The sequence below is a fragment of the Budorcas taxicolor genome, chromosome 13 (genome assembly GCF_023091745.1).
Source record: "Budorcas taxicolor isolate Tak-1 chromosome 13, Takin1.1, whole genome shotgun sequence".
Classification (NCBI taxonomy): Eukaryota; Metazoa; Chordata; class Mammalia; order Artiodactyla; family Bovidae; genus Budorcas; species Budorcas taxicolor.
In genome coordinates, this window is record NC_068922.1 from 32,493,691 (window position 1) to 32,510,108 (window position 16,418).

The 16,418-nt window shown below is 39.0% G+C and overlaps 1 protein-coding gene across 1 annotated transcript in view; it reads left to right on the forward strand.

Annotated features, from left to right (window-relative positions):
• CACNB2 (calcium voltage-gated channel auxiliary subunit beta 2) overlaps positions 1 to 16,418 on the forward strand; it is a 416,941-nt gene that overhangs the window by 197,608 nt on the left and 202,915 nt on the right. The window lies entirely within an intron of this gene.

A 16,418-nucleotide genomic window follows, 5' to 3' on the forward strand; every position in this document is an offset into this window, starting at 1 on the left:
TAAGCGATATCATAGGGTATTTGCCTTTCTCTGTCTGACTTAAAGGAAGTGTTCTTAGAATTCATGTGATCCAAGTCCTTCATCTGTCCCTTGGTCTCTCTCCTGTGTGCATGGGGTTGGATTTTTGCCTCTCGCTCTGTAGCTTTTAAGATCTGTGTTTGCCTTTCCACTAACTCTAAATACCTTTGCTAAAACCTTCCTTCTTTTCATGTACTTTGAAATCCTTAAGAACACACAGCTCTTGGAGGGTGTTCAAATGATATCCAGCTGAGCTCCAGAGAGCTCTCATAACACTACTCTCTGTCACAATGTCCAAGGTCACACTGCTGACAATTACTGATAGAAACAAAACAAGTGACTGCTGACCTCTAGAGGATACTTAATGCAATAAATAGTATTTTTCTGTACTAATAACAGCACTGATGTCACAGGGCTTTCATGAATTGGAGTCGAGATAAGGCAAGTCGAGTGCGTGGCACAGTGTTCCATACTCAGGACCACCAGGTGATAATGACTGGTATTTATTCTGGCTGCATTAGGTAAAATGCTGTCAATAACATATTTAGATGAGAGAGAACCTTTTAAGTGCATACTTACATGGTCGGTGTCTTCTGTCTCCCTTATTTTCCCCTTTGTTTTGAGTAATATTAGCTTAGTATGATTACAGTAATAATTTAGCTTTCTAGCAGAGTCTCTCAGCCTTAGCACTTCTAGCATGGCGGCTGGATAGTTCTGCATTGTGGAGGGCTGTTCCTTCCTCTGTAGAGGGTTAGCAGCATGCCTGGTCCCTACTGACTAGACATCAGTAGCAGACCCTCTCCAGCTGTGACAACCCAACATATCTCCAGACCTTGCCTGTTGTTTTCTGGGGAGGGCAAAATCACCCCTGTTTGGGAACCACTGTTTTGTAGTGATACCCATTTGTATAGTTTTTTGTTTGTTTGTTTTTAATGTATTTTCCTGTTTGCTTCTCTGAACTTGGTCTCCTTTTTGAAGAATTCTTTCTTTTGCCCTAAAAGCCTCATGGAACATGTCATTACTTCTTTTTTCTCCCAAGCTCAGCGTCTAAAGATGACCATGTAACTGAGATTCATTTCAAAACTTTATTTAAGTTAAGAATCAATCCACTGGGGGGAAATGTTTCCCATAACCCATCAGATTCTTGTGAGTCTGACTTTGCTTCTTAAGTTCGTTGTTGGTTAAGAGAATTTTGGATGTATTCCACTGAGGGAAGTTGTACACACTACTGCAAAACTTGTATTTTTCTAGTTAATCATTTTCAAAGAACTGTTCTGTCAGTGGTTAAAACAGAAATAATGGCTTCAGGTCATCCATTTATGATAAAGTTAATTCCTTTTCATTGAAATATTTAAGGTTTTGACAAAAGAAATCAATTAACTAGGGATTCTGGACAACCAATAAATACTTTAATTTGAAGTGTAAAACGCCGTATGATTACACAGTAACTTTAGAGTGCTATTAGCTTTTTATAATCAGTAAATATTGAACATTGAATGAATGGATGAATGAACATAAGTATACATTGGATTTTGTCACATAGAAACTCTATATATTTATTTATCATGAAACAGTCCCACTGGTGTAGTTAATTCCTTTTAGAAAAAGGAGTTGTTATAAAAGCTTTGTATACCACTGTTAAAAGTTGAAATGTGGGGAAAGGGAACAGTTTAATTGGTCAACCCGTCATAAAATTATCCTAAGGAATATTTCCCCTGTTAGTGAGTTTGAATGTTAAATTGTTCATTTTTTATAAAGTGAACAATTCAACTAACATTAAATCGTTAAAGTGAAAGTCACTCAGTCGTGTCTGACTCTTTCCGACCCCATGAACTTTAGCCTGCCAGGCTTCTCTGTCCATGGAATTCTCCAGACCAGAACACTGGAGTGGGTTCCCTTCCCTGGGGAATCTTCCCACCTCAGGGATTGAACCCAGGTCTCCCGCATTGCAGGTGGATTCTTTACCATCTGAATCATTTATTGAGGAAATTGTTATATCAGTGAAAATCAGGTTTTTAGGGGTTTTTTTTTTCCTGTTTATCCTCCTTGTTCAAGTCTGAAAATTGCTTGCCAAGAGGTGAAAACGTATTTAGACAATTAAAATTCCACAGTTCGTCTTCCCACATTCATGGGGAAAAAAATTGTGAACTACTAAACACTCATCCAAAATTACCAAGCCAATCAGTTACCATTACTCTCAGTTACCTTTCAAGTACTTTTATTATAGAGTAACATGTTTGTCAATATACGAACACTACTGTACCTATTACAACAAAGAAATTACTATAATACAAAGGTTTTTCTATATAGGAACAGTGGTGTGCCAGTAAATGTTTAATATGAAGCTGTCAAAAAAAAGTTATGATCTGTAGCATTTGCCAAATTTCTGTCTTGTAAATACTCCTGCTGTGGCCACTTTCCAGCTATAATTGTGACTTCTCTGAATTGGAACTGAAAAGAGTTACTCACTAGCACACCTTACATCTATTAATATGAATATTATGGTATTTCCATCATACAGGCACAATAGACATAAATAACCTTGAGAGTATAGATAGTAGCAAAAGTGAAGTCGCTCAGTCCAGTCTGACTCTTTGCGACCCCGTGGACTGTAGCCCACCAGGCTCCTCCGTCCGTGGGGTTCTCCAGGCAAGAATACTGGAGTGGGTTGCCATTTCCTTCTCCAGGGGATTTTCCTGACCCAGAGATCGAACCCAGGTCTCCCATATTGCAGGCAGAAGCTTTAACCTCTGAGCCACTAGGATTACCAGATTTTGATTTTCAAGTATAATCTTTGTTTTTATTCATTTTCCTTAGTTGTACATTTTATGATTGACTGTTCAGTAATCCTGTATTTGAAATTGGCCTCTCAAACTTTGTGAAATTTTAACAATCAGTGAGGCCAACTCCAGGAACACACCACTAAGATTTTTTCAGTTTTATCGAATTGACCAAAAAGTTCATTTATCTTACAAAAAGAGTTAGGAATGTGTTATGGAAAAGCCCAAATCTTTTTGGCTAAACCAATATGTACTTTTTCTAAAAGGTGACTAGGTACTTAAAACACCTATTTCCCAAGTACTTTAAAGTAATTTCTTTGCACTATTAGTGTACATCTCTTCACTTCTGTAGGTCTAGTGCCTCAAATAGGAGCTGACATGTTCTAAGTTCTCAATAAATGTTGGGTAACTGACTGATCTTAAAAATATAAACAATAGACCTCGTAGACCAAAAGAAAGTTCAGTTTGCTCCTGCTGATATTACCTCAAATTATCTCTGAATTTAAAATCCCTATTATTTTCACTTTCCCATGTACCTGAAACTATCACAACACTGTGAATCAACTATACTTCAATAAAAATTTTAACAAATGTTTTGAAGTCCCTATCTGTGAATAGACAAGGTCTTAGTCTACATATAAATCCATGAGAATAAATAAACGGTTCCTCCCTGGATTATCTTCAGGTTTCCCTCCTAGCATCATGCAAAATCTTTATAAAGGGACCCTTGGTCCCAACAGACCCTTCCAATTTCATTCTCAGGTGTTATTTTTGATAATTACCTACCCCAAGGGAGACTACATTTCTTAGGAGAATGAAGATGAGCAAAGGTGAGCTCCCTTTCCAGGAACAAATGCTCCTTCTTACTCCTGCCACCTCCTCAACTGAATAAGAGTCAAAGGAAACATCCTTCTCCCCCGTGCTCTTGAACATAGCAGTGTGCTTATTGTTCCCAGTTTACCCTATGACCCTTTTTACCAAAGCTGTCTTCACAGAGGTCTCCAAGCCCTTCTACTGGCTTAATCTAATGACCTCTTTTCAGCCTCTATCCTACCAGATTTCCTCCTAGAGTTTGACCCTGATGGACACTCATTCTTTCTTGACAGTTTCCTACTTTTAATCATTTGCTAATTCACCAAATGCTTACTGCGTTCTCCTCAGAGCCAGATACCACTCTGGACAATGGAAAATCAGTCACAAATAAGACAGACAAGTCTTTGTCTTTTAAAGTTTCTATTTTAACTGAGAAAGACAGCAAATAATTAAAACAAATGAATCAACAAATTGTGTAATAAAGTGAAGCCTTCTCCTTAGAGGTGACCTTTGAACTAAGACCTGAAAGGCAAGGGAAAGCCACTCACAGATGTATTGGGAGGAATGTTGGAGGTGGAAGCAAGTGCAAAGGCCCTGAGCAGGGCTGAGCCTTGTGTAATTAAGAAACAGAAAGGCCAGCGTAGCTGGAGTAGATGGCCAGGAGTGGGGATATCAGCATATGAGGTCAGATAGGCAGGCAGTGGTTATATTCATGGTTCTGCTTCTCTAGCTTTGTTCTCTAGTCTCCTCCAAGGGCATAGTCTGCTCAACGTCATTTCCCTCTCAGCCCCTGGTCCTTTTTATTGTCTTTCCCTCAAGACTGTGATTTCCTCTGTAAAGTGACTGCTCATTATTAGAATGAATTTCCTCCTCTTTGGTTCTTCCATAAAACTGTTTGGAACTGTTTGGTGGTGTTTTGGGGGACTCTAGAGAGCTCTGATCCCTTATGTCTCAGCGCAGAAAGAATTCAACAAGAGGCAAAGTGATAAGTGATTCATTAGAATAAGATATTTGTGAGGCTTATAAGCAGGCAGGCAATAGGGTGTCACATGTGCCAAGAACTTCATGGGTTACAGTTTTATAATCAAAGGAAAAGTGGGGAAGGAGAAAAAAACTACTTTCTTTCCTCATTCTTGAGTAGATGTCATGCTTCCATCTTCAGCTCCTCCTCCAGGTTGGACAGGGGAATTTTCTTATGCCTACATGATCAAGTCAGGACCATCGTGCCACTATGGAAAACTTATTTCAGGCCTCAGTATGATGAGGGTCTTTTACTTTGAAATGCCACCTTTCCATAAATTATTATTTTTTATGTGTGCAGAGATCATGTCTAGGAATCATTAACTTACTGAGCTCACTGGGCAGAATGTTGGTCTCATGCCACTATTGTTTTATTGTTTGAGGTCATGTCTCTTCTGCTGCAGGGGTTTTGTTGCTAAGCAAGTCTGCTTAATTTTCTGGTTAAGCAAAACTGCTTTCTTGAGCAATTAATAATTTACTGTGGTTGTGGTCTCCCAAAGCCCCCTAAAGTTCCCTCTCTATCTACAATCCTCTAATGGGGTTTCTGAATTATTTGATTATCTTATTCTTTCCCTCTCATGTTGACCCTTTTATACCCAGACCTTATGCACCCTTCAATTTTTCAATCATCCCAGAAGCTTGTTGAGTACAGGGAGTTCATCTTATTTATTCTTCAGCAAGGGCAAGGGCTTTCTTGTTTTTGGTTTGGGTTTTGGTACTTTGATATATAACTACAAAATAATTATTTGTTTAATTGAACAAGTGAGTATTTCATTAAAATATATTGCCCTACCAGAATATGAAAAAACTAGTGCTTTCAACATAGCTTATAAAATTAGGCCCTTGCACAAAAAATGACATCTGATGAGAAAAAGCAGAATATAATGTTTGAGAGCAGAAGTCTGGACCTAGACTTCTGGAACAAAATCTTACCACTGCTACTTATTAACCATGACCTTGGGCAAGTTTCTCAACCTCTCGCCTTTGTTTGAGTCTCTCATCTGTAAAATGGGGATAGTTTTATGCATCCCATAGAGTTATTTTTTAAGGTGGAATGAATTAATACATATAAAGTCCTAGAAAAAAAACCATAAAACTCCAAAGCTACTGGCTCTTCTTTATTAATGGGCTAAAAACTTTATACTGTACTTTGGTAGTTTATAAATGGAGTGTGCTTGATTTTCACTTATGTGTCAAGCTATCCTTGTTTGGTTTTTTTTTACCAAGTTTTGGAGTGCTCCCAAAAGTCATTTCATTGCAAGTAGAATCACCAAAGCCAAGAAACCAAGGGTTTGACTAAAAGAATCATCGCCTTACTCAATTTGCTTGATTTGTGGTTAAAACTACTGTTGACAGCAGGAAAGAGCAACAGAAAGCTCACATTTTTTCCTTCTAAGGAGACTGTTAGTAAACTCTTCACTCCACATGCCACAAACTGCAGTAATTCCTAAAGAGGAACCAGGAGGAAAATTTGTGCCTTAGAAACAGAGGGAACCAGAAAGGCAAGAATTCTGGTTTTTGCTTTCAAGCTGTGAAATTTGGGTGCATCTATGCAGCTCTTGAGATGTTTTCTCAGGTGAGCAAGAAGGTGATCTTGAATCTTTCAACCACCGCCCCCTCACATTCATTATTAGATCAACTTGCACTTTAAACGCAGTGATATAACCAGACTTTGGGAGATTGTCTTAGTATGTTTTTTCTGGCTCTTTACATCCATTCAGGAATGCCATGGTACCTTGGGAATTTAACTTCTTCCACTAGTTGCCAGGAATATGACAAATGAGTGACTGAGAAGGCAATTGTTTATCTGTGTTTCACTCACTTTAATAGTCCAGATATATGCCAACCATGGGGACCATGACCTCTTATGAGTTTTGGCTTATTAACAAAGTGCTTTTTGCTTTCTGTCCTGTTATTTTAAATTTCTTTGGAAAGTTGGGGTTTATCAATAGGGAGAGACCTTTCTAGAACACAGAAGTCCCTTAAGAGTATTTAACTCTGATTTCCAAGAGAACAAAGCTAATGGTAGAAATCTTTAAAAGCAGCTGAATAACACCCAGATGAAAAGTGACTTATCTTTTCATGGATGAAACCTCATGATTTATAATAAGCAGACAGTAGGCAGATATTTTGTGGTTTGTAGTTGTTAATTATTAAGATTCTTTGCTGTTCACTGACTCAGTGTTTTGCTTGTTGTTTTTTTCTTGTATCAATTCTTTTGTCTTATGAAATATCCTACATTTCTCTAATTTTACAAAATGACCTTGGATGAGATGGAGTAAGCAGATTAGAAACAATGAGTTGAGGGCTATGAAATATCTCTAACTACTCCATGATTTTATTTCTTCTAAAGAAAGTTGAATGGTATTTTATATTAGGTACAGTAATCTACGATTTAAGACATGAATCAACATGAAAGAAATAATGACTGTATTTGTGAGCTTACAGCCTAAGTAGATGACACATTGTCAAAATATGACATTAAAGGAATAAATTCTTTCAGTGTCTTATTTTTGCATTAGAGACCACAGCTGGCTAAGTCATTTAGGTTAACGCACTTTAATGTTTTGCATATGCAGCAGTCATAAATTTATAAAATATAATTCCCATGTAACTTCCCCCTTAAAAAGTCTAAAAAATAAAACATTTCCCAACAACCCTCGGAAGTTACCCTCCACCTCCTAATCTTTCCTAATCAGTACAAGGTGGGACCAGTTTCCAGGACTCGTCTATGATATTGGTTTACAAGATATTTCATTGTAGAATCTATATCACGATTTATATATCCACTTCTGCTGATGACCATTTGAGCCGTTTCTAGTTTCTAAGCACTACTAGAATCATAGTGTAATACAGCACAGCACAGCACCTTGAAAATTACAGTAGTACAGCACAACAGCTGGGCACGTTTGCATCTCTGAAAGTTTGTGACTTGAAGGATTGTATGTAGGAGGCTTACTGTAGTGAGTCTCTTTCAGGCATGTTTTTTGGGATTTGCAATACAATTGCAGTTTCTTTAAAACACATCCCTGGGTTGGGAGGATTCCCTGTATGAAGGCATGGCAGTCCTCTCCAGTAATCTTGCCTGGAGAATCCCATGGGCAGAGGAGCGTGGCGGGCTACAATCCATAGGGTTGCAAAGAGTCGAACACGACTGAAGCGACTTAGCACACATGCAAATGGGAAAGCATCAGTCCAGTTATTGCAATCTTAGAGACAGATTGCATGCCATCAATAACCTGTTGATAGACAATAGATAGAGCACTTTGCACAATGGTATGATGTAGGGAAATATACAAAATGTCATAAACAAAGGAAATACTAGTTTAATCATGTAACTGAACATAAGAGTGAAGGTAATAGCAAAGGAGGGGAACAAAATCTTGATTAATATTCTAGTTTACAAAGAATTAATAGGCCACTCATTGTGTACTTATTAGGCATCATCTGTGTTAGACACCAGTGATACTATTAATAATATGAGTGAACAGAGTTTCTCCTCGTGACATGCTACAGACCAGTGGGGAAGGGGAGCATATCAGGTAACTATTTGCTTATACAGAGTGATTGGTGCCGTAACAGAGAATTATGCCAAAGATGACCAAAAGGTCTTTCTCTGAGAAGATCCAAGATCTTCTCAAAGAAAGAGAAGCTAGAATTGGGTCTGAAAATATGGGTTGACCTCCGCCCAGGGAATCCAAGGGGTAGGTCCCTCCCACAGTGCAACTGTGTTGCTGTCATTGTCATCACTAATACTTATTGGGTGAATAGATGATAAAGGAATATTTAAGGAGAAATGAGTAAGACAATTAGAAAAAAGAATAAACAACAACAGAAACATTTTTAATTAAAAAAAAAAAATTTTTGTACTATGGTTGCTTTCCAGTGTTGTGCTCATTTCTGCTGTTCAGCAAAGTGAATCAGCTCTGTGTATGTGCATATCCCCTCTTTTTTGGATTTCCTTCCCATTTAGGTCACCAGAGAGCACTGAGTAGAGTTCCCTGAGCTATACTGTAGGTTGTCAGTAGTTATCTATTTTATAATAGTAGTACATGTACATAGTACATGTCAGTCTCATATTTTTTTAAATAATGTTGATTGGGAACTTATGGGTGCCAGACACGTGTTTAGCATTTTATGTATGTCACTAATGTATTCCTCGTGCTAGCGCCATGAAAGCTGTATGGTTAGTGCACACAGGCATTTGACCTATGCTGTTTAGAAAGGTCCTGCCTTGGGGTTGATACTCTGTTAGTGCTTGCTGGAAATTCTTCATAATTTTGAGCAAAGGGCATCACATTTCCATTTTGCACTGTGCACTGCAAATTATGTGGCCACCCCAGAGTGTCTTCACTGTTTAGCTGCAGCAACTGGGTCCTGTCAACAACAGTCACTTGTCTCCCTGGGCCACACAGCTGTTCAGCAGAAGAGTCAAGACTCAGCCTAGTTCCTTGTGATGTTGACTCTCACTGGCTTCACTCCTGTGCTCATCTTCTTTGCTTTCCGTTTTCAAGATAAATTAGCAGTAGAAGACAAGGGAAACTATCGTTAATTCAAGTAGGATGCTGAAATGGAAAGAAAGAAACTCACTTGTGGAAAGGGAAAAATAAATTGAGAAGTCAGTTGAGGATGAGTGAAACATGGTTCTCATCAGCACTACCTTGAGTTAAATGTGGAAATCCAAAATAAATAGTTGATGTAAAGCCTTTCTCTGGAGCAAATGGAGCTTTGAAATCAAAATCACATTCCAGCATGTCTTTGCTCGGTCTGGGTTACCCAAAGTGCAATCTGGTGTTGACCCAGCTCTGTTCTGTCTTGGTCATTTATGCAAGAAGAGCCACGAACAGAAGACGCATGGTATCACCATCAGGGAAAACAGCAGGTGGGACTGCATCAGGACTGTTGAAGCATCTCACGGCATTATATTACACACTGCAAGTCAGTCAGATCCCGTGTAATGTTTAATAACACAGCCCACTTGAAGAAGTTCTGCCTTAAAAGGTCCCCATCTTTCTGTGGAACATGGAGCTTTACTCCTCAAACCATGGGATGCACTTCAGTTTTCAACTTATGCTTCTTCAAGTTAATTCAGTGAGTAGGAAGTAATGATTTTTAAAAGCACTTTCCTAGGCCACCCTCCCTTGAAGACAAAAGAGTCAATTTTCCATGATATTAAATACTGATATTCGAGAACATTCCTTATTTGTTCATTCCATTGGAGATCAGGCCTGGAAATGTATTCTTATGGTATTCCAAAGCACCTGCAGATTTCAGAGTCCGAGTGAAATGACCACAAAAGAGCATGACTGTTATATAAAGAACATGTTTTCTTGTAAGTATATCCATTATGTGTTCATAATAAAAACAGCATAATTCTCTTTCAGTTCATTTCTTTAGTCTCCAGAGTATCAGATGTACTTCACTGCTATCTTGTGGAAATACGCACATCTGGAAATACTTACTTGCTCCCCCAGTGTTTTTTTTAATGACCACATTCGTGTCTGTAGTCGACGAGGGCAGAAGTTTAAGACAATATCTGACCAACTTCCAGGGTTCAGCAGGCTGGGGCCTTTGGAATCAGGATGGAGTGGGAACCTGCAGGGCTGGTTTGAGATTTGGGGCCAGAGGGAATTTGTGTCAAAGACACAAGTGAAGGCAGAGTGGAAATTGAGGATAGATAAGAAGTGCCAGAGGCTGGAAACAAGATAGTAGGAATAGATACCAAAGAGAACTTCCTGTGGGGAGCTGATGAGACTTCATAGCCAGTTCTGAAAAGAGAACCTAAAAAGATCCAAGGCACCTGGAAACAGGCTGTGTCATGGCAGTCTCTATACAGCCATCTAAGGATATTAAAAGGCATCATGTGCTAGGTTTCATGGTATAAATTCAAGAGCAAAGAGAATTCAAGGTTGAAAGACTGAACAAGAAATGATGAAAGTAGCCAAGAAAACAGGAGAAAATACCTGGCCCTGAAGCACTGGTTTCCTACCTTGGCTGCGTGTTAGAATCACCTGGGGAACTTTGAAATCTCTACCTACCCATGTTGCATCCCAGATCAATTAAGTCAGACTCTCAGGGGGGTGGGATGGAGGCACCAGTACAACTTAAAGCTCCCCAGAGATACCACTTTGTAACACAGCCGAGAAACAGTGGGAGTGTGTACCTGGTCCTTTTGGCTTGGATTATCCACTTACATATCATACACAATGTAACTGACAGGCTAACCACTATTATACTTGAAAATACTCAAGTCATACTTATGTGGTTGGTCTACACATAATGCTTAAGGAGTTCTGCTAACTAGGTCTCAAAACATATCAAAGACTGGGACTTTTTTAAGAAACAGCTCATTCTGCCACCCTAATTTAAAAGGAGTGTATATCCTGGGGAAAAAAACACTCTAATTTGAAAAGATATTTGCACCCCAATGTTCACTGCAACATTATTTACAATAGCTAAGACATGGAAACAATTCAAGTGCCCATCAACAGATGAATGGCTTATGAAGATGTGGTGTGTGTGTGGTGTGTGTGTGGGTGTGTCACTCAGTCATGTCTAACACTTTTGTGACCCTCTGGACTGTAGCCTGCCAGGCTCCTCCGTCCATGGGATTTTCCAGGCAAGAACACTGCAGTGGGCTCCATTTCCTTCTCCAGGGGATCTTCCCAGCCAAGGGATTGAAACCATATCTCCTGCATTGCAGACTGATTCTTTATCACTGAGTCACTGGGGAAGTCATATAAATACATATTACTTATAAATGTATAAATCATAAGAAAAAATGAAATAATGCCATTTGTAGCAACATGGGTGGACCTAGAGAATATTATACTTAGTGAAGTAAGGCAGGCAAAGTTAGACAAACACAATATTTTATCACTTATATGTGGAATCTAAAAAATAATACAGATGAATCTATAGTCAAAACAGAAACAGACTCACAAACATAGAAAACAAACTTATGGTTACCAAAAGGGGGGAAGGAGGGACAAATTAAGAGTATGCGATTAACAGATATAAACTGCTATACATAAAATTGGAGAAGGCAATGGCACCCCACTCTAGTACTCTTGCCTGGAAAATCCCATGGATGGAGGAGCCTGGTGGGCTGCAGTCCAAGGGGTCGCTAAGAGTCGGGCACGACTGAGCGACTTCATTTTCACTTTTCATTTTCATACATTGGAGAAGGAAATGGCAACCCACTCCAGTATTCTTGGCCTGGAGAATCCCAGGGTCGGGGAGCCTGATGGGCTGCCATCTATGGGGTCACACAGAGTCGGACACAACTGAAGTGACACAGCAGCAGCAGCAGCAGCATACATAAAATAGATAAGCAACAAGGTTTTACTGTAGAACACAGGGAATTATATTCAGTACATTGTAATAATCTATGATGGAATATAATCAGAAAAAATTAACTGAATCACTATGTTGTATACCTGAAACTAACACAGTATTGTCGATCAACTATAATTAGAAAAAAAAAAAAAGGCCAGTCTGTATTAGTATTTCACACTAAGACATTTATCCTGAAGAGACTCCTTACACTGATGTAGACCTAGATCTGGGGTACAATGAAATGAATTCTCTGTTATTTGGAGTTAGGCAAGCTGCAGGGCTCCTGACCTACATGTACAAACCAGACCCTAGGTTGGAGATTTGTGGTATATGATCTCATTTGATCTTTAGAGTAAAGAAATGTAAAATTCTTCACATCTCCCCAACGCTTATTTTTATAGCATGTCTAGTTTTTCATGTGGTTCTCAGGGGACAGGTTTGACCTCACAGACTTTCTGAGATGGAGTCTCAGGGTCCTCAGATGCCGCTTGGAGAACCACTGACTGGAAGAATGTGCATCTTGAAAGCAGTCAGGACTCCTAATCCACACATAGAAATAGTTTCCAGTTTTCACTCCTGGTAGATCTCTGTGCTCTTTCCTTCACTTGCAAGGATTTTATTTTTGTTTTTGATTGCCTTTCTGATCTTTTCTTCACTCAGCTGTGGTCCAGGATACGTTCACGTTAAATGTGTGTATTCTGAGCCATTTAGAAATAAATACTGTTGATGTGGATACACAACCGTGCTACTAAAGAGAATGATAAACACTCAGGAGGAAGAAAAGTTTGCCCAAATAAAGTCCAAAGCAGTTGTTCATCACATTTTGAAACATGAAGGGTTCTGCTTGTAATACATCCCAGAGTTCCACAAACAAAACAAATAGTCTCAAGTTTTTCTTTTCAAAAAAGTGAATAATTAATCTTGCCTATTGTGTTTTTAAAACGTGATTGGAATATATTTTTTTCTTGGAGATGGTTCTCCTAAGTCATCTCTTACTATAAAAATAATGGAGTGAGGGAAATATAAGTTTAAAAAATAAATGTTTGTAGTCAAAATCAGGAAGTAAACAATTACATTATTGTGATTCACATGAATTTATGTCCGGAAAGTAGGATTCGTTTCTCTACTTCACTGGAGAATTAGTAAAATGAAATCACATGGTAAGAACTATTCATTTAAGCTCTTAATCTTATTTTTAGCAGTCTTATAATTCATTTTAGTTGTGTTCATTTAAGTGTAGTTGATTTATAGTGTTGTGTTAATTTCTGCTTTACATCAAAGTGACTCAGTTCTACACATATATACATACTTTTTCCTACGTATTTTTGTAGTACCTTTATCCTGAATTCATTGTTTACTCCTGGTCTGTTTTGTTTATTTTATTGTGTTGAATTCATAAATTTGTGCTTTTAAAATGTAGAGGTTCATCGAGAGTAGAATGGTAGTTGCCGGGGACTGAGGGATGGGATAATAGGATGAAAGGGTACAAATTTTCAGCTCTAAGATGAATAAGGTCTAGATTCTAATGTAATCATGGTGACTATAGTTGAAACCACTGTATTGTATAATTGAAATTTCTTCAGTGAGTAGAACATAAATGTTCTCATGCCCCTCCAAAAAAAAAGAGGTAAATATGAGAGATAATAATTAATTAACTTGGAGGAAATCCTTTCATAATGTATTCAGTGGTGTATATCTTGGCTCTAATGAATAGTGCTGCATTGAACATTGATGTGCAGCCTAAGTCTCCATCCATAGATGAATGGGTCAAGAAGATATGGGTGTATGTACAATGGGATATTGCTCTGCCATAAAAAATAAAATCTTGCCATATGTGACACGATGGCTGGATAAATTAGAAGATATTACACTAAGTGAAAAAAGTCAGGCAGAGGAAAATAAATACTGTATGATGGCATTGCTGTGTGAGATCTGAAAACAAAAGAAAAATAGACTAAATACAGAGAGCAAACCAGTGGTTATCAAGGGATGGGAATAGGGGCTGGGGAAATAGATGAAGGGAATTAAGAAGTGCAAATCTCCAGTTATAAAATAAGTAGGCCACAAGGATGTAAAATACGGCATAAGGAATATGGCCAATAAGATTATAATAACTTTATATGGGGACAGATAGTTACTAGACTTATTGTGGTGGTCACCATTTCATAATATATAAATGTCAAATCATTATATAGAATACCTGAAAATAACATAATATTGCATGTTGACTACATTTCAATTAAAAAGTATGTGTATGTCAAATCACCAAGATATACAATTTCAATATCTTACAATTTTACACATCAATTATATGTAGTAAAACTGGAATTTTAAAAGAATTCCAGGTTCTTTTTAATGTTAACATAAATAACTCATTAAAATAACATTCACTATTTAATACTTAAAATGTTTGAGAGGCTCCATATGGGTATATATTATATAATTGAATGCAAACGTAATTAGATATCAAGTATACTCCTTTCTGGAGAAGGCAATGGCACCCCACTCCAGTATTGTTGCCTGGAAAATCTCATGGACGGAGGAGCCTGGTAGGCTACAGTCCATGGGGTCGCTAAGAGTTGGATGACTGAGCGACTTCCCTTTCACTTTTCACTTTCATGCATTGGAGAAGGAAATGGCAACCCACTCTAGTGTTCTTGCCTGGAGAATCACGGGGACGGGGGAGCCTGATGGGCTGCCATCTCTGGGGTTGCACAGAGTCGGACACGACTGAAGCAACTTAGCAGCAGCAGCAGCATACTCCTTTCAGAATTCACTATGGCAACAGCTTTGTTGTTGTTCAGTCAGTCAGCATTGTCCTACTCTTTGCAACCCCATGGACTGCAGCACGCCAGGCTTCCTTGTCATTTACCCATCTCCCGGAGCTTGCTCAAACTCCTGTCCATTGAGTCAGTGATGCCATCCAACCATCTCATCTTCTGTCGTCCCTTTCTCCTGCCTTCAATCTTTCCCAGCAACAGGGTCTTTTCTAATGAGTCAGCTCATCGCATCAGGTGGCCAAATTATTGGAGCTTCAGCATCAGTTCTTCCAATGAATATTCAGGGTTGATTTCCTTTAGGATTGACTGGTTTCCTCTCCTTGCAGACCAAGGGACTCTCAAGAATCTTCACCAACACCACAGTTGAAAAGCATCAATTCTTTGATGCTCAGCCTTCTTGAGGGTGCAACTCTCACATCCATACATGACTACTAAAAATGGCAACAGCTTTAGTTTAAGTAAAAACTAGATGAAAATTAACCAATCAAATATTACTTATTCCAACTAATTTTTTTATCCTCTTGTGAATGCCCTAGAGATTATCATTAGCAGCTCTGAGAATATTACATAAAGACTTTTTCATTGAACATGTTTACTAGAATAATAGTTTTAGAATTGTTCACAGTGGGACAAAGTGATTAACCTCTAATTTGAGTGACCAGTTGAACAAGCTCTTTTTGCATTGAGAGACTCTGACTTCTTGCTCAAGTCACCTAACCAGTCAGTTCATGGCAGCAGAGTGGAAACTCAGTTCTCCTGGCTCTGAGTCTACTGTACTCTTCATTGTCCTGACTGTAAATCCAGGTTTTACTGGACTGTGGACCGGGTGGTGACTCTAACAACAATAAGAGAGTGTGTTCATGGTGGGGACATTAAAGCTGAAACTAGTGTGGTTGATGAGCTATAAATTCTACCCTTATCCCAGTGCGAAGGCCAACATGGTGTAAAAATCATTGTATAAGATGCCCTCAACTGTTGCAATTGCTCTAAAGAAAATCAAATAGGGTAAAGTGAGAGTTAGCAGTTGCACCTCAGTCTCAGAGTTTGGGGGCTTCTTCAAAGAGATGAGTTTTGAAGTGAGACTTGAGTGATGTAAGATGGAGGCAGCCAGGCTCATGTCAACAGGGAAAGTTTTCCGAGCAGCTGCAGAGCAAGTACAGAGCCCTGACACAGGCACGTGCTTGGTGTGGCCTGTGGACAGAAGGAAGGCCAGGGTGGCAGCAGCGTGGCAGGGAAAGGGCAGAGTGAGGGGCCCTGAGGACAGGGATGTGGCCAGAAGCCCGTTCTCACCAAGCCATGAACACTATGGTTTTCTCAGTTGAGATGAGAAGCTACTAGGAGATTTTTAAGCAGCAGAGTGAGAGAAGCAAATCCATGCTTTAAAAAAAGAGACCATTTGGCTTCACTCTCAGGATCAGACAGCAACCCTGCCATGAATCAGGGATTCTCTCTAAGGAAGTCAAGAGACAGGTAATGAAGATTGGCTGCCAGGGTGGACAGGACTCGCTGATGAGTTTTTAGTCTGGATCACAGGAGGGGCTCCGGGTTCTTTTCATCCTAATGTGCGAGACTGCCCATGTAGGGGAAGAATCAGTAGTTCTTTTAGAAGTACGTAAGACTCTTGAAAAGATTCATCAACATGGGAAGGTGTCTAGTTGGCATCAATCCA